At 40.0% G+C, this 26,688-nt stretch overlaps 1 long non-coding RNA gene across 1 annotated transcript; it reads left to right on the top strand.

Annotated features, from left to right (window-relative positions):
- The first annotated feature begins 18,410 nt into the window (after nucleotides 1-18,410).
- Nucleotides 18,411-19,739, top strand: LOC127135525 (uncharacterized). Its single transcript, XR_007808598.1, has 3 exons — nucleotides 18,411-18,789; nucleotides 18,952-19,167; nucleotides 19,608-19,739. It is a non-coding gene; the product is annotated as an uncharacterized LOC127135525 (long non-coding RNA).
- Nucleotides 19,740-26,688: the final 6,949 nt, after the last annotated feature.

Here is a 26,688-nt window from a genome sequence, read left to right as displayed (position 1 = left end):
CTAGTAATCACTCCGTTTTCATCAAGCTTGTTTCTAAAAACCCACTTAGTGCCTATGATATGATGATCTCGCGGACGAGGGACAAGTTCCCAAACGTCATTTCTTTTAAATTGATTAAGCTCTTCTTGCATGGCCATTAGCCAAAATTCATCAATCAAGGCCTCTTTGGCATTTTTAGGTTCTACTTGTGAAACAAACGCGAAGTGAGAACAAAAGTTACTTATCTTAGACCGGGTCATTACTCCCTTTGAAATGTCTCCCAAAATGTTGTCAATGGGATGGTCTTTTGAGGATCTCCAAGCTGTTGGAAGATCATTCACTTCAGCTGTCTTTTCTTCCTCAATTTCTTCATGACTTGTATCTTCTTCCTTCTCATGGTCAGCTGTTTTGGACTGATCAATTTCCTCAACAGCTTCCTTGAGTATGTCTTCTGTAGATACACCTGCGTCATCAAAAGAAATACCTTTTCCGACATTTTTCGGATAAGACTCATCAAAAGAAACATGAACCGACTCTTCAACAGTAAGTAAACGCTTATTATACACTCTATATGCTTTACTTGACATTGAGTAACCAAGAAAAATACCTTCATCCGCTTTTGCATCAAACTTCCCAATGTTTTCCTTACCGTTATTCAAAACAAAACATTTACAACCGAATACGTGAAGATGTGACAAGTTTGGTTTTCTTCCTTTCAAAAGTTCATAAGGAGTTTTGTTCAAAATAGGGCGAATTAAGATTCTGTTTAGGACATAACAGGCTGTGCTAACAGCATCAGCCCAAAAGTATTTTGGTAATCCACCCTCATTAAGCATTGTTCTTGCCAACTCCTCTAAAACACGATTTTTACGCTCCACAACGCCATTTTGTTGTGGAGTGCGAGGGGCTGAAAAGTTATGCTCAATGCCATACTTGTCACAAAACTTCTCAAAGTGATAATTTTGAAACTCACCACCATGATCGCTACGAATTGTAACTATTTTAGAATTCATTTTGTTTTGGGACAAATTTGCAAAATTTTTAAAAGCAGAAAAAGTTTCATCTTTGCTATGAAGGAATATAGTCCAAGTGAATCTAGAGTAGTCATCAACTATTACAAAGCCATAGTAATTTCCACCTAGGCTCTTTGTCCTAGAAGGTCCAAAGAGATCCATATGGAGAAGCTCAAGGGGTCGTGAAGTTGAAATTACATTTTTAGATTTAAAAGACACCCTTGTTTGCTTTCCCATTTGGCACGCGTCACATAGGTGGTCTTTTGAAAATTTTATTTTTGGTAGACCGACTACTAGATCCTTAGATACAACCTTGTTTAGCAAATCGAAGTTAACATGAGCTAAACGTCTATGCCAAAGCCAAGAATCATCATTCAAGGTGACTAGACATTTAGTATTTGTTAACGGTACATCAAACAAGTCAAGCATATAGATATTGTTTACTCTTACACCCTTAAACACAATGTTTTGTTCAGCATGTTCAATTATGCAGCAAGTTTTTGTAAACGAAACTTTATAGCCCATGTCGCATAGTTGACTTATGCTCAACAAATTGTGTTTAAGTCCCTCAACTAAATGGACATTTGAAATAGTAGTGGTGGAGGGATTACCTACACTACCTTTGCCGAGTATAGCTCCTTTGTTGTTGTCTCCATAAGTAACATATCCCTTTTTCTTCGCCTTGAAGTCTATAAAAAGCGATATGTCACCGGTCATGTGCCTTGAGCAGCCGCTGTCAAGAAACCACCTTCTATCTACGGAGGTAAGGCACTCATCCTACAACATCAAAAGAGAGAAGTTGGTCCCCAATTTTCATTGGGTCCAAGAGGGTAAGTGTTAACATGGTTGCCTTTTGGCTTCCATTGATAAATACCTTTAGGGACTAGAAATCTCCTAAATTTGCATTTCTCAATGGTATGGCCAGCATGACAACAATAATGACATAAACCATGATGATGTGTTTGTTGTTTCTTGTTCATTGAATCCTTTAGAATAAAAGAGTATTTTGCATATGGAGGATTCAATGACTTCTTAAACAACTTGGGGTCAACGGCATAAGTAATTTTAGGTTGTAGTGCTTTCTCTAATTTGACCTTAAGAGTGTTTACCTCTTTTTGCCAAACATAGCAAGCGTCACAATACCTAACTCTACTACATCCGTCAATGTCAATAGTTTTTGAATTTTCTGCAATACTAGTTTTCAATGCTTCTAAATCAATTTCAGCTTTGTTTACTTTTCCTTCCAAAAAAGAGAAGATATGTTTGTCGGAAGCTAGTCGTTTAAAAGCATCTACAGCTTCGTTATGCAGTTTTTCAAAAGCTATTTTTAATTCCGAAAAAGACATAGAGGAGAAATTATTGTAATAGGCTTGTTTTACCTTTTTGTCATTGTTTTTCTTCTTGTGGTAGGACAGATTTTTAGTGTGAGCCATAAGGCACAGATTTGCAGCTTCATCACCATCACTTGAGCTTTGTGTGCTTGATGAATCACTATCACTTTCCCATGCAATATACGCTCTTCTTTGTTTGCTGTACCCTTTTGGTGAATCTTTTCTTTGGTCCTTATACTTCATAGGGCAGTCCGTTTTAAAGTGTCCGGATTTACCACAATTAAAGCATGATCCTCTTCCTCTACTCTTCTTGTTCTCTTCTTGTTTCGAATTTGTAGATTGTTTTCGAAACTTCATGAGATTTTTGTCGGAATGCTTGACTCCATTCTTTCGAATGAACCTATTGTATCTCCTTAAAAACAGTCCCATTTCCTCATCATCCGTGTCTTTGTCACTACTTGAATCATTGTCGCTTTGCTCTTTTCGTGAGGACTTAGAGCTAGAGGCCACAAGAGCTATTGGCTTCTTCTCTCCCTCTTTGTCTCTTTTCTTTTCCTTCTCCTTCTTACTTTTATTCTCATATTTTTCAAGACTTTCCAAAGCTTGCTGATGTTCTTCCAGCTTTCCAAACAGTGTTGTAATCGTAAGTCTTGTAAGATCGTTGGCTTCCTTGATTGCTGTAACTTTAGGTTGCCACTCCCTGCTAAGACACCTGAGAATTTTATTAGTAGCAATTTCATTGGAAATAGGTTTTCCAAGAGCATTCAATCGGTTAGTTAGATGGGTGAATCTCTTTTGCATGTCGGAGATGGATTCTCCTTGTTTCATGCGAAAGAGCTCAAATTCTTGATTGAGTGTGTTAATGCGGGACTGTTTTACTTCAGTAGTACCCTCATGGGCAACTTCTAAAGCGTCCCACATTTCTTTAGCTATCGTGCAATGGGATACTCTATAATACTCATCAACACCAAGTGCTGAAATTAACATGTTTCGAGCTCTCCAATCACACGACCACTTTTTCTCATCTTTCTCATTCCAATCATCTTCTGGTTTAGGTACTATGGCGCCAGCCGCATTAGTCATTGTAATTTGAAACGGTCCGTTTTCAATGGCAGCCCATACTAACCTATCCACAGAATTTATATGAACTCGCATGCAGTCTTTCCAGTAGCCATAGTTTTCACCGTTGAAAATAGGCGCTCTATTATACGCCCCCTTTGGTTCAGAATCCATACTGTTACAGGCAGCCACAGAGCACCAGCGAACCGGCGCTCTGATACCACTTGTTAGACGGTGTGGCTAGTGATCGAGAGGGGGGGTGAATAGATCACCTCAAAAAATTAACGGATTTAACGTTTAATTTGAGTTTTCAAAAGCAGCGGAAAAAGCAGTCCCGAATCGACTTCCGTCTATTCTGAACTGCTACTAGAAAGCCGGACACGCAAGTGCAGTTGCTGGATTTTAATGAGAATGACAGAAATAATACACACAGAATTTTAACAGATTGAATGCGCTTATCCTCAAATTCTATTTCCAATGAACACAATCAAGTTAACCGTTTTGTCAAACAGTTGGTGTGTGTGTGTTTGATGATAAACAGCAATGGTGTATGACTAAAGGTTTTATTATCACTGCTGTCCAAAAAAAATGATCAATCACCACACACTAACAGAAATTGCAAAACAGTTTTGAAACGTAAAGAAGATTAAGGTAAGAGTACGATACGCAGAGATTTGTTAAGGAAGTTCCCCACGTCGTCCTCGCGTGTGGGTACGTCTCCCTCTCAATTTCAAATGAAATTGAGAACTTTGATTATCAATTATTGCCGAATCCGTTGATACAAGGTTTTGATACAAAGACAGAATTTCTAAACTCCAAGAACCTCTTCTTGTATAAACCTTCACTTGATCTGAGCTCGATCAAGATTTTCCTGCACAAAGTTGCAAACAATTCACCGGTTCCACGACCTGCTTGCGAAATCCCCCGATCTCCAAACGCAACGCTGCGGCTGAATATGTTCTGCAAATGTGACTCCCAAACCCTCAAGAACACACCAGTTCTTGAAGGACAAACCAGTAGGTTTTTCCTAGAAACCCCCTTCAATCTTCGACTCAGCTAGATCCTCGATCGTTCCACTGCAACCCACAGCTAGATCCTTGATCGTACCACTGAACGTTATCTCAATCCTTCTTTAATCCAAAGAACAAGAATTGTTATGTGTAATTGTTCTTGAAGAGAAGTGATTGAGAAGATGAAGAAGATGAAGTCTCTTTCAGGTTTCTATGTGCTCACAAACAATTGCTCCAACACTACTTTTTTTGATCTGTGTTCAATTGTTTTCCCTCAATGAATTCGTCTTTTCATCTGCTGTTGAAACCTGTTCTTATATGTGCTGCAAAAACAGTTGCTGTTATGACTTAAAACAACTTTGTGTATTGATGCATAGGAGTGTGTATCGATACATACTGTAAGTTGTGTGAATATTTGGTGAAATCAATTACTCATGTATCGATGCATAAATCGTGTGTATCGATGCATGTGATTTTTACACTGATATGTATCGATGCTTAATGCTTATGTATTGATGCACAGGCTGTCTCAAGTGGTCATGTATCGATGCCTATTGCGTATGTATTGATGCACAGGTTGTCTCAAGTGGTCATGTATCAATGCAGAATTCGTGTGTATCGATGCATAGAGTTTTTAGCCTTCCATGTATTGATGCATGGCTCGTATGCATCGATGCATACTGAACAGAAATTGTTTTGTGATTAATCACAGGTTACATGTATCGATGCACAGGCTCATGTATTGATACATACTGATATAAAATGCATTTTAATAGTTATTTTAAGGGAATTTTCAATGTAGATTTATATGTATGTTTATGCAACAATAAAGTGGGATGATAGACAACATAAGAACACAAATATATTATGTAATGCAATGCACAATCAATTTGGATGATGATCACACAATTTGCTATCATTAAAAATTAATTCAAGTTAAAGAATTCTTTCACAATTTTCACATATGTCAAAGTAATTCTGTTTTTTTTCGTAAATTTCAAATTCTTTTTCAAGTTTCAAAATTTCATTATTAACAAATAAATGACATTTTGCATAACAAAGAAAAGCATAGATGAACACAACTAACAACGATTGGGAAAACTTGTATTTTATTCAAGAATGGTAGCGCACAAATGGCGTAGCTCCATAGAGTGTTACAATTTTTTTTTTTGAAAATGGCAATAAGGAAATGTCTATGTTGAATTCAGTGACCACTAACATCCCTACTAGATATGATTTCCCAAAACCTTGCTTCTAAGGGGAGTAACTTGGATTGATCTTCCGCCTCAAATTCTCTGGTGTTAATCAGTATCAACTGATGCGGTTTATTCCTTGTGCCCCTAACTTTTGCCTGGATCGCCCTTTCGGGTTTTCAGTCCACCGGGATACCCTGTTTTTTACCTAAATCGCCTTTTCAGGTTTTCGATTTAGCGGGTTTTTATTAGGCATAGTATTTTTTGACTGCATCAGAGTTCACGGGGTGTGAGAGCTCTTCATCATCCATAGTTGTGAGAATCAAGGCGCCTCCGGAGAAAGCTTTCTTCACAACATATGGGCCTTCATAATTGGGAGTCCACTTCCCACGTGAGTCCTTGTGTATTGGCAAGATCTTCTTAAGCACGAGGTCTCCTTCTCTGAATTCCCGAACACGTACTTTCTTGTCAAAAGCCCTTTTGAGCCGTTTCTGGTATAACTGTCCATGGCACAAAGAAGTCATTCGCTTCTCATCTATGAGGTTTAACTGATCAAATCTATTTTGAATCCACTCAGCCTCTTCTAGCTTGGTCTCCATCAAGATTCTCATTGAAGGTATCTCTTTTGCAGGATTTTCTTGATGTTTTTATTAGCGGCTTCAACAACGTCATTCATCTTTGGACGATATGGTGAAGAGTTATGGTGTTCAATCTTGAAGCTTTCACATAATTCTTTCATGGTCTTATTATTCAGATTCGTCCCATTATCTGTGATGATCCGGCTTGGAATTCCATAACGGCAAATGATCTATTTCTTGAGGAATCGTGCAACCACTTGTTTTGTCACATTAGCGTAAGAGGCGGCTTCTACCCATTTGGTAAAGTAATCAATGACAACCAGGATGAAGCGGTGACCATTGGAAGCTTTAGGCTCGATGGCGCCAATCATGTCGATGCCCCACATTGAGAAAGGCCAAGGTGACGTCAAAACATTTAGTAGAGTCGGAGGCACGTGCACCTTGTCAGCATAGATTTGGCATTTATGACACTTTCTAGCATAATTGAAGCAATCGGATTCCATGGTCAACCAATAATAACCAGCTCTCAAAATCTTCTTGGCCATGGCATGCCCATTGGCATGAGTTCCAAAGGATCCTTCATGAATCTCCTTGATCAACTGGTCCGCTTCACGTCCATCCACGCATCTGAGCAGAATCATGTCATGATTTCTGTTGTATAACACACCATTGCTTAAGAAGAATTTGGATGTCAATTTCCTCAATGTTTTCTTGTCAAGGGATGTTACATCTGTTGGATATTCTTGATTTTGCAAAAAGCATTTGATGTTGTGAAACCAGGGTTTACCATCGGCTTCCTCTTCAACTGACTGACAGTAGGCAGGCTCAACTTTCTGCTCGATCTGAATGAGAGGTGCTTCATTATGGAATCTAACTTGGTACATTGAAGCCAACATAGCCAAAGCATCAGCAATTTGATTTTCAGTTCTCGGGATATGACAGAAAGTGATTTCGTCAAAGTATTTTATTAATTCTATGACATAGGCACGATATGGGATCAACTTGGTATCACGGGTTTCCCATTCGCCCTTGACTTGGTATATCACCAAGGCTGAGTCTCCACATACTTCAAGGATTTTGATTCGGAGATCAATTGCTGCTTCGATGCCTAGGATGCACGCCTCATATTCTGCTATATTATTTGTGCAATCAAAACACAACCTTGCTGTGAAAGGAGTGTATCCACCATTGGGATTCAACAGGACAGCTCCTACGCCATGCCCCATGTAATTGGAGGAACCATCGAACATGAGCTTCCACCGAGATCCGGGTTCAGGTCCTACATCAAGTCCTGGGATTTCACAATCTTTTACTACCATAATGTCTTCATCAGGGAAGTCAAACTTCAATGGCTGGTAGTCTTCAACAGGCTGGTTTGCCAGGTAATCAGACAACACACTTCCTTTAATGGCTTTCTGAGATACATATTGGATGTCATACTCAGATAGTAACATCTTCCAACGGGCGAGTCTTCCAGTCAAAGCAGGCTTTTCAAAGATGTACTTTATTGGATCCATTTTTGAGATCAACAAAGTAGTGTGGCAAATCATGTACTGTCTTAAACGACGAGCGGCCCATGCTAAAGCACAACAAGTTTTCTCCAAGAGTGAATATCGGGATTCACAATCGGTAAATCTCTTACTCAGATAATAGATGGGATGTTCCTTTCGACCGGTTTCGTCATGTTGTCCCAGCACACATCCCATTGATTTTTCAAGCACAGTTAAGTACATAAAGAGTGGTTTCCCCTGGACAGGTGGAATTAGAATAGGGGGCTCTTGCAGGTATTCTCCGATTCTCTTAAAAGCCATTTGGCAGTCAGAATTCCATTCAACTGCTTGATCTTTTCTGAGCAACTTGAATATAGGTTCACACGTAGCAGTCATATGAGATATAAACCTAGAGATGTAGTTCAAACGTCCCAGGAATCCTCTAACTTCTTTCTCTGTACGTGGAGCAGGCATTTCTTGTATTGCCCTAACCTTGTCTGGATCTACCTCAATTCCTCGTTGACTGACGATGAAACCAAGCAACTTTCCAGATCGGACACCGAAGGTGCATTTAGCCGGATTCAGCCGTAGTCGAAATTTCCGAAGACGCTTAAATAGCTTTTGCAAGTGGTCTATGTGATCCTCTTCACTTTGAGATTTTGCAATCATATCATCCACATAAACCTCAATTTCCTTATGCATCATATCTTGGAAAAGGGTGACCATTGCTCTTTGGTAAGTTGCCCCAGCGTTTTTGAGACCGAATGGCATTACCTTGTAGCAAAATGTTCCCAAAGGGGTGATGAATGTGGTCTTTTCCATGTCTTCTGGATCCATCTTAATTTGATTGTAACCCGAGAATCTGTCCATAAAGGAGAAGACTGCGAACTTAGCAGTGTTGTCTACCAGAGTGTCAACATGTGGCAGGGGGAAATCGTCCTTCGGACTAGCTTTGTTTAAATCCCTGTAATCAACACACATCCTGACCTTGCCATCCTTTTTGGGTACAGGCACAATGTTGGCTACCCATTGAGGGTACTTTGCAACTGCTAGAAAACCGGCATCAAATTGACGTTTCACCTCGTCACAAATCTTTAGAGCCATGTCGGGTCTTGCTCTTCGGAGCTTCTGCTTCACTGGCGGACAATCTGGCTGTAGTGGTAGCTTGTGGACCACAATATCAGTATCTAAACCTGGCATATCCTGATACGACCAAGCAAATACATCTACATATTCATGTAGCAACTTGATCAATCTTTCTTTGATGCTTGCCTCAAGTGTAGTCCCAACTTTGACCTCTTTCTTGTCTTCCTCGGTGCCAAGGTTGATTGTTTCCACTGGTTCTTGATGTGGCTGAAGGGCCTTTGACTCGTGCTCGAGCATCCTTTCCAAATCTTCAGGGAAATCATAATCTTCCTCACTATCCTCTTCCGCTTGGTAGATGGGGAGTTCAAAATTATAGGAAGTAGTGGGGTCATCGAATTCAACTGGTTTATTGATTATTCTGCATGTTTTTTTAATGATGGTTTTTTTAGTAAAATGGAAATAAAAAGCAAAAGAAATAATAAAAAATATTTTTGTAGTTTTTGAAAGGATTGCCATTTTAAGGAAAGAAAAACAAAGTAAATGAACGACAAGAATTTGAACAAAATTCTCTTTATTTGTCATAATGATTTTTTTTGAAATTCAAAAAGGGCCCTACAAATGATCCATTAGCCTTGGGCAGAGCTAAGGATTTTAAAAAAACACAAAGGAAAACACAATTACTTCGACACGGGAAAAACTTCTGGAATCTCAACCGCTTCCCAATTTGTTAGGGCTGCTTCACATCGGTATATCAGGTTTGATGTTTCACCATCTTCAGTGTCATCTTCCACTGCACCAACTTGATCTCCATGGATAAATCCTTTGCTCAGGAAAACTTCTTGTATGCTCCGCACACGGTCCTTTGCAGGGACCAGGGCTCCTCCATTAGCAGAAGGCTTGTACCCCAAACCAAAACGGTCATTTTTCTCATTGACGTTGATGACTTGCCCCCGACCTGCAGGGCCTCCACTTTCAACTGCTGATCTTGCGCTCTTCAAAATGGCGAATGACAAACTGGTTTTCTCAACAGGATCCTTAACCTCTTCAAGTGTGGCATTGGATATTTCAAGTGCTTGAAAAGAGGTTTCTAAGGCATCCTCATCAGCTTCAATATAACGGAAAGAGGAGAGTTGACTGATGATGAAATCTTCTTCACCTGAGATAATAACGAGCTTGCCATCGACAACAAACTTCATCTTTTGATGTAAAGTAGAAGTTATTGCCCAAGCCGCATGTATCCATGGGCGTCCCAAAAGGCAGCTATAAGCGGGATTTATGTCCATGACTTGGAAATTGATGGGGAATACATGCAGTCTGATCTGTATTGGTAGCTCTACCTCCCCAACTACTGTCCTTCGAGAGCCATCAAATGCTTTTACCACAAGGGCACTAGGTTTCAATTCTGAACCTTGGTAAGACAATTTAGCAAGTGCCCTCTTTGGTAGAACATTGAGGGATGATCCAGTGTCAACTAAAACTCTGGCCAGAGCATCTTCTTGGCACTTTATGGATACATGCAAGGCGCGGTTGTGATTCTTCCCCTCCTTGGGTAGCTCTTCATTGCTGAAGCTTAGAGTGTTGCAGGTTGTGATATTGGCGACCACTCCATCGAGTTGGCCGACCGTTATATCTTGGCTAACGTGAGCCTGAGCAAGCACTTTCAGTAGAGCCTCCCTATGAGCTTTGGAATTCAGAAGCAAAGACAAGATAGATATTTTTGATGGTGTTTGATGTAACTGATCAACTATCTTGCAGTCAGATTTCTTTATTATCCTTAGGAACTCACTTGCTTCATCTGTTTGTACAGCCGGCTGTGCCCCTCCATGCTCTGGGGTAGGATTTATATTTGCAGCTTCCCTTGTTGGCTCTTGAGGGTTCACATTAAAATTGGGAGTATAAATCCGACCACTGCGGGTCATCCTGCTTGTCCTTGCGATGTTAGTGATGTCGGTGTCAACATTCTCCAAACCTTTCTTACTTTCAGCAGCTTTGGGCTTTCCATCTACCGATCCATCTACCACTATTATGTCGTACTTCCAGGGTACCGCCTGGGTGCTTTCAAAAGGAAATGGGGTAGGCATGCAAACTACCACGGGTGATGGATGAACAACATCTCTTCTATGATAAGTTACCTCAAATGGTTCTGGTATATTAAAAACGGGTTCAATGACTGAAACTTCCTCGTTTGTTGTTGGACCACAAATTTTTAAAACACCTTGATCCATCAAGTTCTGAATGTCATTTCGTAACACTTTACATCCTCTTGGATGAATGGCACATTCCTCACAGTTGTCGTGACATGTATCAATCAATCTAGCCCCCACCAATCTTGCATGAAGCGCTAGCAATGGAGTTTTCACATCTTCCACGTTTTTGATTATACACACATCAGAAGCATCCTCGACGGCATTAACATCACCATGCGCTGGCAAAGGGTTACTTTTGACATTGGGTCCGACGTCTCGAAATGAAAGAATCTTCTTCTCAATCAGGTCTCGCACAATATGCTTTAAAGCATAACATCCTTCTAAATCATGTTCAGGGGCACCCCCATGGAAAGGACAATGGGCATCTGGATTGTACCATGGAGGTAAAGGATTTGGTGGAGGACCCAAAGGTCTGGGTGTCACTAACCCTTTCTGTAGTAACGATGGGTACAATTCAGTGTATGTCATAGGGATTTAAGCAAACGGAAGTCTACCTCTCTGTACCCTATTTTGATTTGGAGGATTTTGTGGACGAGGAGCCTGTGCCCTTGGCTGTTGATAAGCAGGTGGCGCGGGCGCTTGCTGGTATATAGGCGCTTGTTGAGCAGGTTGATAGACAGGAGCTTGTGACTGGTTGAAATTTGGTGTGACTGCTGCCACATATGGTTGTTGAACATATTGTACTGGATAAGTTGGTTGTTGTTGAGCAAATTGGTGTTGTTTCTTCCATGGATGACTCCTTCTTTGACTGGTTGACACTGCATTTGTATCACCCTCCTTCTTTCTTTGAAATCCTCCAGGAAACTTTTTGGCATTACTACCAGATGTTTCAGAGGTAGTCATCATCTTTCCATTCTTCAATCCCAGCTCGACCTTTATGCCCACGGCGACCAGGTCAGAGAAGCTCGCAGATACATTACTCACCATTCTTTCATAGAACATAGGTTTGACTGTATCCATGAACCAATCCGCTAACTCCTTCTCAGCCAGATGTGGTTCGACTTGCGAGGCCACTTCCCTCCATCGTTGCGCGTATTCCTTAAAAGACTCCTTATCTTTCTGGGACATGCTGAGCAATTGCCTCCTATCTGGGGCCATATCCATGTTATACTTATAATGTTGGATGAAAGCATCAAATAAGTCTTGAAAACAATGAATCCTACTCTGATCAAGGCTTAAGTACCATTTAGAGGGAGCACCCCTCAAGCTGTCTTGGAAGCAATGTATCATAAGTTTGTCATCCTCTACATGCGCAACCATTTTCCGATAGTACATAATAAGGTGACTCTTAGGACACGAGTGGCCCTCATACCTATCGAAATCTGGGGTCTTGAACTTCGCAGGAATCACAAGACCTGACACTAAGCACATCTCTTTAGAAGTAGCACCAAAAACTTGGTCACCTTCCATAGCCCTCAATCTTTTCTCAAGCATCTGGTAATTCTCCTTCATCCCTCTTATGTCTTCCTGCCTTTCCTCATCCTCGTCTGAAAAGTCCGGAGCATGTTGTTGATCCTCAAAGTAAGGTTGCACATGTGCACGAACGAGAGGAGGTGCGAACGTGTGGACCACTGGATGATTTTCATTGATGGTCGGTAGAGGAGCTGTCTGCTGAGCGGATTGTGCAAAACCAGGGGCGGCTTCAACTGGAGGTGTGAAACCGGGAGGTAAACCATAGGTTGGCCAAGTGGTTGGTACTGTCCTTGCAGGTTGGGGTTCAATCGTGGGACCGGCGATTTCTGAAACAACCGTCGTTTGGGCATCCAACTTTGCCCTGATGACCTGTAGTATTTCCATAACTTGACCCATGTTTCCACGTAGGTCTTCGAGTTCTGAGCTCACTCGCTCCAATTCTTGTTCTTGGTCAGCCATTCTCTGTCTTGCTCTGGCACGAGTATTATACTGGTGTTGAAAATTCAGCGTGAAACTGGAGGAAGAAAGGACAGAATGAGACTCTATTTTGAAAATGCATGAATGCATGTATGGATGGATTTTGTTTGCAAAACTCTTGGTTAGTTTCAATCATTCATTTCAAAAATGTCACAACACTTGTTCGCAAATATTTAAAATAATAAGGAAATGAAACACAATAAAATGAATCTCAAAAGCGATTTTCATTAATCTCATATCAAAGTTCAAATACAAACAACGTGCTCATGGCTTATGGGCTTTCCGAACCTAGCAAGGTCGGTAGTTAACCCTTCTAACATTGCCTTACAAAACTTAATGAAATTAAAGACTTGATGCGGGGTGTTCTTTGGACACATGCACCAATCAGCTTCTTGCAGCTTCTCAGGTAGCTCTCGCATGATGGAACTCTCAAATCCGGACAGCCTCAGAAATTTGCCCTTCCACTCAGTGTAAAGCCCTTGGAGATCTTGAATGATGCGCAAGTCTTCAGCCTTAGTCACCTCTATGTCCCTATAGAGGTTTCTCCAATATCTGCATTCACCTAGCAACACCATATAGGCAGCATCCTGATCCCCACCTTCAAGTGCTTGGATTCTAGCATCGGCTCGTTCCAAATGATATTTCAGTCGTGTGCAAACTCTTTCTGACTCCTCAGTCTTCAGCTTCTCGCGTTCCAGAGTATCCTTGTATTTCTGAATGGTATTCTCCAGTTCACGAGTACGAATCTCAGAAATCAGCCGTGCTTCCCTTTTCATTTCAAGGGTCAGTTCCAGAGTCTTGTTGAGTTTTTGAATCCGGAGTAAAGCTCTATCCAACTCCTCTTCCTTTGATTTGAACACAAATTTAGTGCTATAGAGCGCTTGTCCAAACTTTTCTCTCCTTGCTTTAGACTCTCTAGCTCTTTTGTTGGAGATTTCAAGCTCTTTGTCCTTCTTTTGTTGATCGTCTTTCAAGTTCCCATTCTCTATCGAGACTCGGCCAAGCTTGATTCTCAAATCAGCATTTTCCAACTCCAACTCCTTGATACGAGCATTGAGCTTCTCTACATCTTCAGGTAATATGGGTTCTGGCTCAGGAACCAATGGATAGATAGAAGGATCAAATGGAAAAGGGAGTTTAATCATCTGAACCCTCTCTCTAACCCAACAAGTGTAAGGCTCTTAGGCAATGACATTTCTCTTACCCAACTCCTTACCTTTTCTGATAACTGCTTGCCAAGACCTCTTGATCTTTTTCACCATGGGATGATCCGCTTCAACACTATGTAAGATGAAAGGCTCTAGAGCTTCAGCTTTTGGAGGGCCATTCATAGGGTACCCATGCTGCCTCAGAGATAACACAGGGTTATAGTTGATGCAACCCTTGGTTCCTATCAAAGGCACATTGGGGAAGTCTCCAATGCTGACAATCACATTCTCAGTTTCCCAATCCCTGATATACCACTTAACATGATTGGAGGTGAGGGAAACTAACTTCTGGAAGGGCTTGAGTTCCTTTGAGACAAAAGGACCTTCTTCGGGCATATGGGATCTAAACCAGGCATGCAACAACTGCGCACAACATAAGATGATTCCTCCCTTCTTCTCATGACGATCATGGAGAGTGTAGTAGAGATCTGCCAAGAGGAACGGTACAGGGTTACCAGAGAGGAAAATTCTCACCGCCAGGTGGTCCACAAAATGGTCAATATTTGGGAAGAGAACTATCCCATATACCAACACGGCTAACACAGCATAAAAGGCTTCCCAATTCCCTTCTTTTTCCATCTTCTTGGCCTAATCTTCCAAGAAGTTTCTAGAAAAACCACTGAAAGGTCCTTTCACATCCCAATTGTCCACAACTTCAGAAACTTTCAGACCCAAAGCTGAAGCTATCCTCTTGGGAGGAATATCTTCATCGAGCTTAGGAAATGGATTATGATCCTTCAAATTCCGGCCTATGATCCTCTCAACCTCCTCCAAGGTAGGAGCCAACTGGAAGTCAGAAAACGTGAAACAACGTAGAGGTGGATCATAGAACTGAGCAATAGTCACTGCGGTCATCATGTCCATCTTCTCATTTAGGATGTCCAGAATTCTTCCATAGTTTTGTACAAAGCTGTTGAGTTTGATTGGTGTTATTTTGGCACTCAACTTCTGCAGGCTGGTAAGGTCTGCGTTCTTGTATTTGAACTGAGAAGTGCCTCTTCTCTCAGGATTCATCTTGCTAACAAGTCTTGGATTCCTGAAATAATGCGAAACAAACTAAGAGTTTTGCTTTTTATGCGTATGCAATGAACGGATGGAATGTTTTTTCTTTTTTTTTGGTACGGGTTCAAAGGTCTGAGGTATGGATAAATTTGATTGCTTTCCAAAACGGGGTTCTCACCGGGTATGATCTAGGGCTTTGTTACAAAGGATCCCCAGAGTCATTGATTCACAAGAATGTTTGACGCTTACGGGAAATACTTTCCGGTCGTCAACTCCATCAAGGGAATCTATTCTGGGTGAGGTTCTCGTACCGACTCTTACGAAGTATTCACCTCGGGAGTCCGTACTACGCAACCATCGACTGGGTTCTAGACAGGGTACTCAGGGTCATGGATTCAAAAGACTGTTTGACGCTTACGGAAAATACTTTCCGGTCATCAACTCCATCTAGGGAATCTATTCTGAGCGAGGTTCTCGTATCGATTCTTACGAAGTATTCACCTCGGGAATCCATACTACGCAACCATCATTTCTAGTTGGCCAAAGTTTCAATGTTCTAAAAGGTTCTTAGAGTCATGGACCCCTTTGAAACATCGAAGCTTACGAGGTATACACCTCGGGCGACAATATTTGTAAAAGAATCTACTCTAAGTGAGGTTCTCGTACCGACTCGTACGAAGTATCCACCTCGGGAGTCCGTACTACTCAACCATCGTCCTATCTTATGTTTTCTTTTCACTCTAGACTCGGGTGTAGAGTCTTTACCACATGGTTTGCAATCAAAATCCAAGTACCCAACACGGTGGAACCAATATACAACAAATATCAATATAACAATAAAGATATTAAAAAGCAACAAATAAGGGAAAAGCCACAAAATTAAACAAACAAAGGCACACAAACGTCCTAACTAGGCTTGACTCACTTAGGAAAAAGTCCCCAGCAGAGTCGCCACCTGTCGCACCTCGAAAAATGGGGATACGACTTCAAAGCGAAGCGCGATCGCACGCTCGCAATGATGGACTGAATAGAGTCGCCACCGAACTTTATTTATTCCCAAAATGGGAAAGGGAAAATATCGATAAAACCCCTAAAAGAAAGGATAAGATATGGTCATCGCAACCAATATCAGGGTTCGGGAGTCGATTACGCGAGGGGAAGGTATTAGCACCCCTCACGTCCGTTGTACTCAACGGGAACCATTAGGTTAGTTGTGTGCGTTAGACTTAGTTGAAATATTAGGCTTTTCGAATTATTAGGTGGGAAAGAAAGAAAGGATGAGAAGAGAATGTTTTTGGATTTTTTTTGACGAAGGACTAAACCTAAGTTTTTTATTAGTGGGCCTGACAAGATTTACGTATCCTGCTCCTACGTATCTCAAAAGAGAAATCAAGGCTTACGTAGTTCTGGGTAGAAAAATGTTTGTTTGTTGGTCGATTTTAGCGAAAGCTATATTGTATTAATCGACGAAAACATCGTTTTACCCAAAACAGATGAGGAGTGGATGCATACCACACATCGAACGGATTTTATAAATCTACATTCGGAAAAGCGTCATCTATCTCTACTCAACAATCGTGGCGAAACATTGTTTTGCATCACCTTAAGACAATATATCTTTCATTTATGAAAAAGGTTTTTGATTAATCGCACGGCGGCGAGAAAAGGGTTTGATTGGTTGGATGTATTTTGAGTGATGGCGAGAACTTGGATGAGCGAGATATACATCTCGAATCCTAGTCTCAGGAGTGCGTGGTATACACCACGTTCCATTTCCATCTTATTTGCAAAAATGTTTAATAAAGATTAGGTGTTTTGAATTTGATTGAGAAAGAGTTTGAAGACACCACATTGACAATTTTAGACGATGGCGAGAGCCAAGATAGGCGAGGCATACGTCTCGAATCTTAATCTCAGGAGTGCACGGTATACAGCATGTTCCATTTCCACCTTTATTGAAAAAGGTCTTAACTATGAATTAATATTTTTTGAGTTTTTATTAAGAAAACTGGTTTGACGTTGAATCAAGCGTTTGATGAAAGTTTGAAAGAAATGGAATAGAATAGGAGGGAGAAATGAATTGATTTGTTTATTGAGAAAGTACTCGACGTTGGATCGAGTCATTGTTTTTGATCTTTTGGAAATGGTTGATTTTATTCTTGTGTTAGTATCTAACTAAACAGTCAAACAAATAAAGAAATAAAACAGTACAAAATTATTACACATCGGGGGAGTGGGGTACATTTTGTCAAATGGGGATTCAAAATCATGAAATAATTAAATCGGGCCCAAACAACATATAATGCAATGTATGAGTGTAAGTGCAAGAGAACTGACTCATTGTAAGAAAGCCCAAGAGTAAGCTATGTGAGGTTGATGGCGATGCTTAAAAAGCAATCGACTTACAAGGGTATGGAAATGGGTATTAATAACCTATAATTAAAATAAATAGCAAGGTACTATATAGAAAAAGAAATTAAATAAAATAATAAACATAACAAATATAAACACAAAAATTGGCTATCCCCAAGTATTGAACCCGCTCCACTAAAGACCATGAAACTACCCTCTCTCCACTAGGCCACTCATGGTTAGTTATTATTTACAATAACCACTTGGGTATATAAGTCAGAAAAGATTGGAACAAAAAAAATAAAAAAAAATAAAAACTAAAATAATAATAAAAAAAAGATTTGTTGGATTACCCAAAAAAAACCAGCCGCCTGGCTGTTGGGTTCTAGAGGTTAATGGGTTGGGAATACCAAAAATGATATGTTAATGTACAGTATTAACTAAAAACACCATTATCTAAGCATGGGAAGATTAAACGTAAAAGTTTTAAAGGTTTCAATGTTTATTTTATTAACAAATATAAAGAAACAAATAAAAAGAAAAAAAAATGGGAACAGAAACCATTCATCGTCTTTGAGCTCTCTCCATCTCACTCGAACGCTCTCTTCTTCTCACCACTCTCGACCGCTCTCCAACTCGCCTCTCTCTCAAACTTCACTATTCACTCTCAATCGCTCATCACCTCTCAAGTTCTCTCTCGCAATCGCTCGTCCTCTCTCCAAGAAATGCACAAATTTATGGTTTCCAAAGAGACTCAAGTAAAAGCTCACCTTCGGCGACGACGACGGCTCAGGTAATGATTGAATCTTCTCCCTTCGCCTCTTCAAATACTGATTTTGCTTTGATTTTGGGATTAGGGTTTTTGTGGTGTTTTGTCCGCCTCCCAATTTTTTTCTGATTCTCTTCCTTCTCCTTTTTATATCACATCTTTAGGGTTTCGAATTGGTATATGGAGTTCAAAAGAGTATCTCTACAAACCCCTTTTTATGTTTTGGTTTACTCATGGTGTGCATTGATGTTTGTAGTATCATGACGACATTGCAGGTCCATTTGGCATGGTGACGAATTGGAATGCTTATGGATTAGGCTCATGGAGGATTGCAATTGCTGCAGGTTGCTTCATGTTTTGACTTGACTCAAGATTGCAAGTTTGTTCTGTCTTGGTGTGTTCTTGTGCAGGTCACAGGTTGTCACAGGACATATTCGCATATTAGCCTCCTTGAAGCATTCTGCAAACTCCTGTTGGATAATTAAAAGACTGTTTTTGTGTAGATTCCTGAGTCAGTGTGGTCTTAGGTGAAGCATCCTTAAAGTCGCATTTGATGGCCTCACTTGTGTGTTTGCAAAGTGTGCTTGTTTCTTGCTCTCGTCTCTAAGAGCAATCAAAGCAGGTATATCTTCAAACCCCTTGTCATTTGCCTTCAACATCGTGTCTAAACCAATGAAGTGCTTATAAATAAAATCACCCTGAGAAATAATGAATTCCAAACATGTCCCATGACTCAATTCGCCCAAAACCACGACATTTAACACTTTACTCTTTTTCTTGTCAGCATTTCCTTCTAGTGGCAATATAAGTCCAGTGATGAATAAATCCTTGATTTAAAGCATCTCAAGTGCCTGTGCTGCACCATTTTCATCATGAAGGATAAAGTCTGTAAGTCTTCTATTTGGGCGATCATTCTCTTGTCCAGCAGTCATACGGACCGCTAGCAGTTCTCCTTCTGCAAACTGATCCTTCTTTGTTTCACCAAGACAAGACTTATCAGGTATGGAAAAAGACTTCGCCTTCAAATTTTTACTTGATGCACTTGCGGATTGCTTCGGCACTTTCCGAGTAGCCTTGGTTTTCTATGTGGCTCTCATTTTGTTCTTCTTGCTTTCTATTGTTTCCGCTACAATTCGTGCCTGGTTTGTTAATGTGTGCTGCTGAAAACTGAATGGGATTGCAAGATGTATGTTTGATGCTGCCTATTGTTGGCTTACTGCCTGCTGCAGCCGTGTTGTGCTTGTACAGAATAGTTCAACTACTCAATTCCATTTCTATTTTTTTTATGCTACATGGCCTGATGTTCAAGTTACTGAAATGTTTGGGTGCATAAACCATGTTTGCATAAATCTTGTTTACTTACATGATTGTCATGATGACGTTGGCTCACAAAATGCATTTTGGTTATGTTACATGGCTAATGATTTTCATGCTTGACAGTTTCAGGCACATTCCATGACAGGATCATAGCTACTGCAGGATCAAGATGCACGACTTATCGAAGCAACCAAACCTTCCTGTAATGGATGACGGTGACTCACTGCGGCTTATACGCATGTTGCATAAGGTGTTGCAATATTTTTCAACATTTCATGACAGGATGAAAGTGACTCCGCAGGCGAGATTCAACCGTTGATTAGTATCAAATGCAGGTTAAGTTTACTGGTTACGGTTGCAGCATGCCAATGGTTTTACATTAATGTAGGAAACTTGATTTCTAATCAACTGATTTTGGTTACAGGAATGTTTCTTGCAGCATGGCATTAATGTGGACTTGTGCAACCAGTGTTCTGGATTTGAGCTTCATGTAGCATGGCCATGGCTCGCCTAATGGTGTTGCAGCATTTATGTGCAACCAGTGCTGAAGCGCTTCGTCATTGGAACAAAGGGCTTGCAACATGACATTGCAATCGGAAGCAACTTGCCTTATGGAATTGGATTGATGCTTAAATTAGTGTAGAATGGATTGCTTGGAAGAGTTTGCTTAGACATGTAATTATCGTAGTCTTTGTTGTGATGTGGATTGAAAATGGATGTATGTAACGGTAATTGAATGTAATTGGCCATGAAAATGTATGTATGAAAATGAGTTTGGAAATGTTTGAAAGTCAAATATTATTGGATGTTATGAAATGAGTGTATGTACTATTTTGATTTGAAATGAACTATGGATGGAACATGGATCATGTTTGGTTATAAAATGGATATGTATTTTTAGGAATAATCCAAAACTAATCTAAATGTCAATTAAGAATCAAAAAACCAATAAAAACCAATTAAAATCAAATTAATCTATAAATTGTTAAAACTACTTTGATGTCAAATTCTAACATTTTATTTGGAAATTAAAAATCAATTAGAGTTTGAATCATTAGTAAAAACACAATTAAGATTAAATTGAAATTTGGAATTAGACTTAATTTGAAATTAAAATCCAATTGAAAATTAAAAACTCAAATAGTTAGAATCCATTTTATAATTAAAAAAAACACCATGATCAAAAAAACTAGATAATGACCAATATTTATCAAAAAAAATATGGATTTGGCAATGGATGGTTGCCTTTGGTCATGAATGTATGCAAATGAACTTTAGGCCAAGTACCAAATAAAAAAGAAAAAATGAAAAAAATTCAGGACCAAAATCGGGGTATGACAATGTCCGAATTTACTCATGACCTAGAATTGATTCTAACATAATATGGAAAATTGACCTTAAGAAATGTCAAACTCTAAATTTACTCAAGCCTAAACTAAAAACCTAATTAAACTTCTTTTAAAAGTCCTATTTAATTCTAATGAGAATTTTAAAGATGTGAATTAAATCTAATTAAAATTCTAATTAAAATTTCAATATCCTAAATTCAATCAAATTCTAAGCCAAACTTTAAATTCCTAGTTAATTTTTAATCAAATCTAAAGTTCTAAAAAATCAATTAATGCCCTAATTATTTCCTAACACTAATCATATCATTTCTAATCCATTAATCTAGTTAACCTAATATTCTAATTAGTAGTCTAAAACTTGCCATATTAATCATGAATTAATAAACCTAATTAAATCCTAATTTCTAACTAGAACAATTAGCAAAAAAAACAATTAAGAAAAATCAAGAAAACAAATAAAATGAACCTGGGGTGCACTGGCTAAATGGGGTTGGAAAAAAGATTCAGGCTACTGGGCTGTCAATTGGGCCCACTGTGTTTTTATTTGGTCAAACAAAAAAAACTCCAACAGGGGGGTGCACGTGGTAAAAAAAAGAAATGGGCTTCTGAGCCCAAAGCATCTCAAAATTCATTCCAGATAGGGGGTGCACGTTGAATCCACTAGGTGAATCAGTAAAAGGTTAATGGGCTTATTATGGTCCATCCCAATTACTTTGTAAACGAAAAAAAAGGGTGCACGTGGAATATTGGGATGTGATTAACAAATCAATGGGCTTGAAGTGTGCTGAGCCCAACACCCCACTCTGTTGACTTATTCAAGTCAACAAATTTGAAAAAGCTTGTTGCGCGCTCACTCCCCCTCCCTCAATCTCATCTCCCTTGGCCGCGAGCCACCGCGCCGGTGACCGTCACCGGCGGCGATGGCGGCTAAAACCTAACTCCTAAACATCAATTTATGCGCAAATACGCGCTGATGACGAAAACGGAATCCATTTGAGGGATTGGTTCCTAGATCAACCGAATTGAAAGGGTTTTGGGAGGAACCCTAGGATTCTAAACTCAAATTAAATGGAAACCAGCAAGAATTGGCCCTCACTACCATGGGGGTTCGATTTCCCAGCCTAAATACTACCGCTTAGCATATTCAAAACAAGAAAACATCGCAGCATGGCAATGGACTTACCGGAGAAGATGACCGGAAAATTTCACAGGTGAGTTCTTGATCATGATTCGTTCTCTTCTCTTCTTCTGGATTGAGCGAGATCTTGAGGGGTTTTAAGCACAAAAAATTTGAAGCTCTAATGGTGAGCTTCAACTTTTTGTAGAGAGTGCATGTAGTGAGGGTGAGGAAGAGGATTCGCCAATGATTGGAATATGAGTGTAATGATTTCCAAGGGTCCTCAAATGATGGCGATGAAGGTGATTAAATAGGCTTTAGGCTTGGATTGAATTAGGCTTGGAGTTAGGATTGGATTTAGTTATGTTCAGGTTAGGAGTTAGTTGGATTCAACTCACTGAGTTAATTGTGCAACTAAGTTAGTTAGAACCAACTCAGTTAGTTAAATTGGCTCCATAATGATATGACCTTTGACTGGATGTGTAGGTTAGTGTTTAAATGGAAATGAACTAAAAGAGCTTGAGCAACTAGTTGAACAGGTCACATTTAAATAAACTTGAGCTTGAGCTTTGTGTGTGACCTGTTATTGGTTTAGGCAAGATGTAGCAAGTGCAGGTTAGGATGAGATTACATTCATGTTGAACTGCTTTTAGTGACCTGCTATCCCTGCTGTGGGTTATGATTAATTGGCTTCACTTTCATTTGAATTGCTAAATAGCTTAATATGTGGATGTTGACAACTTTGGGTACATAGGCTTGGTTCAGTGCTTCACAAGTTTTATCCCACTGCTGGGATCCAATTCCTTTGCCTAAAGCTTAGTTTTGGAATCATGGCTTTCTTGCAAGATAACCAGGTTGGTTAATCTCTTTACACATGTTGCATCAATTTGGTAGGTTAATGGTTATGCTTCAGCATGACAAGTCTTTCTGTATTGAATCTTATGAGTCCTTTAGCCTTGCCAATTCCATGCCCGATTTCACTGTACCCTGGCTTTGCAGGTTTTATCTATGTTAGTCACCACATATCCCTGTTTTCCATTATCTGCAAAAGCTCAAGTGTAGGTTCAGTTGACTGGTTTAGCAGGTTTTGGCTGGTTTTGTATGGTAGTTTGTGATGCTATTATGCTGTCTTGAATGATAACTGTTGAACTGTTAATACAGGCTTGGCTTTGGTCATGGTTCATGCAGCATAATTGGGTTAGTTTCTCTCACATACTGCAGGACATGTTTGGTTTTGGCTGGAGGATGTGGTAAGCCATTTGCATCTGCTGTTGGTCTGAGCATGATATTAGTTAGGTTAGATGTTGGCTTGATGCAGGTTCCTTGAATGATGACAGGTCAGTGGTAGGTGGCTATCATGGTTATGTGATGGACATATGCTTGCATCATGAGCTTGACATGTGATTGTGCACTATTGGCTTGATGTTGCTGATGTTGTCAAGGTTGGAACTAAAGGTTAGCTTTCCATGCTATTGGTTTTAAATTGGAGTCAATTTGTGAATATTATGCCTGCTGTTAACTTTGTAGTTTGTTGTAGGTTTAAGTTAGGCTAGATTGAGACTGGTTAGGACCTGAACCAAGATGTGTGGTCTACTTCTACATTTTGTTGCTGACCTGCTCCTGCTGCCATTATCCATGATACCATAGTTGATGCACCTTGTGCTGCAAATTACTACAAGTAACTGGTGATGGTGGACTACATTGTGTCCCCTAACCAGGCTGTCATAAACCTCTTGAGTTGGCCATGAAGATTGAATGATGTTAGACAATCTGCAGCAGTGTGGAATGTTGTAGGCTACTTTGACCAGGTTTTGTGTCACTGAGTTTGGTTGTGAACATATCCCATTTTGCACTGCTTCCAATTGCCAACCTTCATTTGTTTTAAGTCTATGCAGGGATGTGGTTTGATGGTGATCCCAAGAAGAACATTCTGCAACCTGTGGACCCTTGTTGTACCAGGATGTCACCTCTGATGCCAAGCTCGTGGTTATGCTTGTTACCAACCTAAAGGACAAGGTTATGCTACACCATTTTAAGACTTCTGTTGGTCTGCAACATGCCTTACAGGTTTGTTTGATCTTGACAAATGATGCTTAATGGTTGGATGTTTCATCTCTGTTAGTACAGTCTTAAACTAATGATGGTTGGTTCACTGTGTTTAACTTTTTAGGCTTATTTGCTGCAGCATTAAGGCATGAGCATGTTGGTCTGCAACTGATGGATTTGGTATGTTGTACTGCAGGGCTTTTCAAGCTATCAATTCACTTGGCTTGGTGCAGCATGGTGAATGCAGCACCTGTTCTAATGCAGATGCAGGTTTGCACCAGTTGGATGGACCAAACTCAAGGGCCTTCAGTTCATGCATAACTTGCCTTGTGCCTGCTTGAAGTTCAATTCATGTTGTTGTTGTAGCTGATACAGGTCCATGGGCTTGCTTAGCAAGATGTAGCATGAGTTTACATAACAAAAGGGTGATGTTCATGTGCATTCTGGTTCATTTGGCTAGAGACCTGTTTATTTCCACTTCTACTTTGGGTCTAATGTAGCAATAACCATGGTTGTGCAGGTTTTGCAACAAGTTGGTGCAGTAGGGTGAATATGATAGGATTGGCAAAGCAAGACTCTAAGTCTTCACAACATGACCAAGCATGGAAATATACAAGTCCACATGGTTCATCATGGGGAACATGGAAATGAAGAGTGGAATGAGAGCTAGGGCTAGCCATTTAGTGATTAGGGATGACCAATGGCATGGGGTTGACTTTGGTCAAAGTTGACCAAAAAGTCAACCGTTGACCAAAGTCAACAATTGGTCAAAATTCAATTTTATTTGCATTTTTCTTGTAAATGGACAAATGATTGATGATTGTGGTGAAAATTTGGGTTTAGGGAATTTGGGTTGACTTTGGTCAAAGTTGACCAAAAAGTCAACTGTTGACCAAAGTCAACAATTGGTCAAAATGGCATTTTTTGTATTTCCTTTGTCTAGACTCAAATGTGATGTCTTGAAATAATGTGGGATGGATTGAAATGATGTTAACAAAAGATTTGAAACTGATTCTTACAAAGGATTTTTCATAACTTGAATGATTGACTAAAAAAACATAACTTGACTGGCAATACATGTTATCAAAGCCATGAAATGATGGTATAGGATTAGGGTTTGAAAGGGATATCAAATGGCATAATTGGCAGTTGGCTTGTGACACAAGAAGGATGGTTGTTTTGATGACCAAGACCCTAGGTGTATTGACAATTACCTGAACAATGCCATGACTTTAGGCCAAGAGTTATGCTCATAGAATCAAGGTAGGGTTAGGCCAAGCATGTTGGTAAGGATGAAGATTTGATGGGGGGAATGGATGCACCATTGGGCCACCAAGTTTATCTGATCCACCCTTTCCCAGATTAGGGTTTCATTGAGGCTTACCCCTTAAGCAAGTCTCTTGAACTAAGCCATGGGTTCCAACCACCAGTCCTCTAGTGTGTGACCTTGCATCAGAGTTTTGAAGACCAAGAAAAGGTCTAAGGAAGCTTCATGGGACCATGTCTTGAGTAATTAGGGCTTTGAAGACCCTAGAGGATTGGCCACACCTTTGTTGAAATCAAACCTTTTGAAGCTTCATTAGGGTTTCACATCCCTTATGCTGATGATGTGATCAGTCCATGCCTTTGGACTTTGATATTTGTGTGAACCCTAGCTTTATGGGTCCAAGCTACTTCTGAATCCATGAGGAATGATGCATGTGGATGCGTTATGAATGTATGCAATTCATCTCCTGATCAAGTGTTTGGATGCACAGATGAGAAAGGGGGAGGGCAAATTTAGGGGTACAACAGCTGCCCCTATTTAATCTTCTTGGACTTGAATACAAGAATTGCGGAAGCTTTTCAAGTATTCAAGGTAGAAGAGGATTAAATACCTACGTGCCCGAAATTTGTCGGACCAGGTGATTGGGTTTATTACCAGTGTGGAGAAGATGTTTTATGCAATGCATGATGTATGCTTACTTTTTATGATGCATGCTTTTTCTTGCTTGTCGCATGTAGGGATGAGTCTTTATTGTGGTGTGAACTTTGACTCGTCATCAAGAATTGGCTGGCATCACGTAATCCCCTGATATTAAGGAACACTGAAAGGCTGGAGTCCCCATGGTGCCCCAGCCGATTGAATGTCACAGGTATTCAAGTAACACCACTGTTGGGTCACCAATCACCTATCAGGTTTATCGGATTTCAACGGTAATGCAAATAGTTTCTCTTTTAATGTAGCTTTTTATTATTCCCCGGAATTTTAGAGCATTATGTGAGTAAGACAAGCCAGTTATTTTGCATACAAACCATAGAACAAACACGTTTGATGGAATAAACTGTATTTTATTGATGTAGAATTTGTACATATTGTGAGTACAAGGATGCAAACGCCCTTAATGAGGACGTTGCAAAAAATTGAAAAATAATTGAAATGGCAATGGGAAATATTTTTGTATGATTTTCTCCATTGATTACTGTAATACCCCAAAATTTACCCTTCATTTTTCCTGGAAGCATACGCTTTACACCTCATGCATGCATTCATTTTTTAGGTCATTTAGCATTTGCATTTCATCATGGCAATCGGAATCGGATCCAAGAAGCTTGAACATCATCCAGGACACTTTGTGGGCTCTATTTAGATGATCAGTCAACACAAGGGAAAGACTTGAGTTACTTCCAACAGGGGTCTATTCGTCAGTCA

The sequence above is a fragment of the Lathyrus oleraceus genome, chromosome 4, assembly GCF_024323335.1.
Source record: "Lathyrus oleraceus cultivar Zhongwan6 chromosome 4, CAAS_Psat_ZW6_1.0, whole genome shotgun sequence".
In the NCBI taxonomy this organism is placed as follows: domain Eukaryota; kingdom Viridiplantae; phylum Streptophyta; class Magnoliopsida; order Fabales; family Fabaceae; genus Lathyrus; species Lathyrus oleraceus.
Note: the sequence above shows the minus strand (reverse complement) of the source record. Positions and strands in the feature narration are given on the sequence as shown.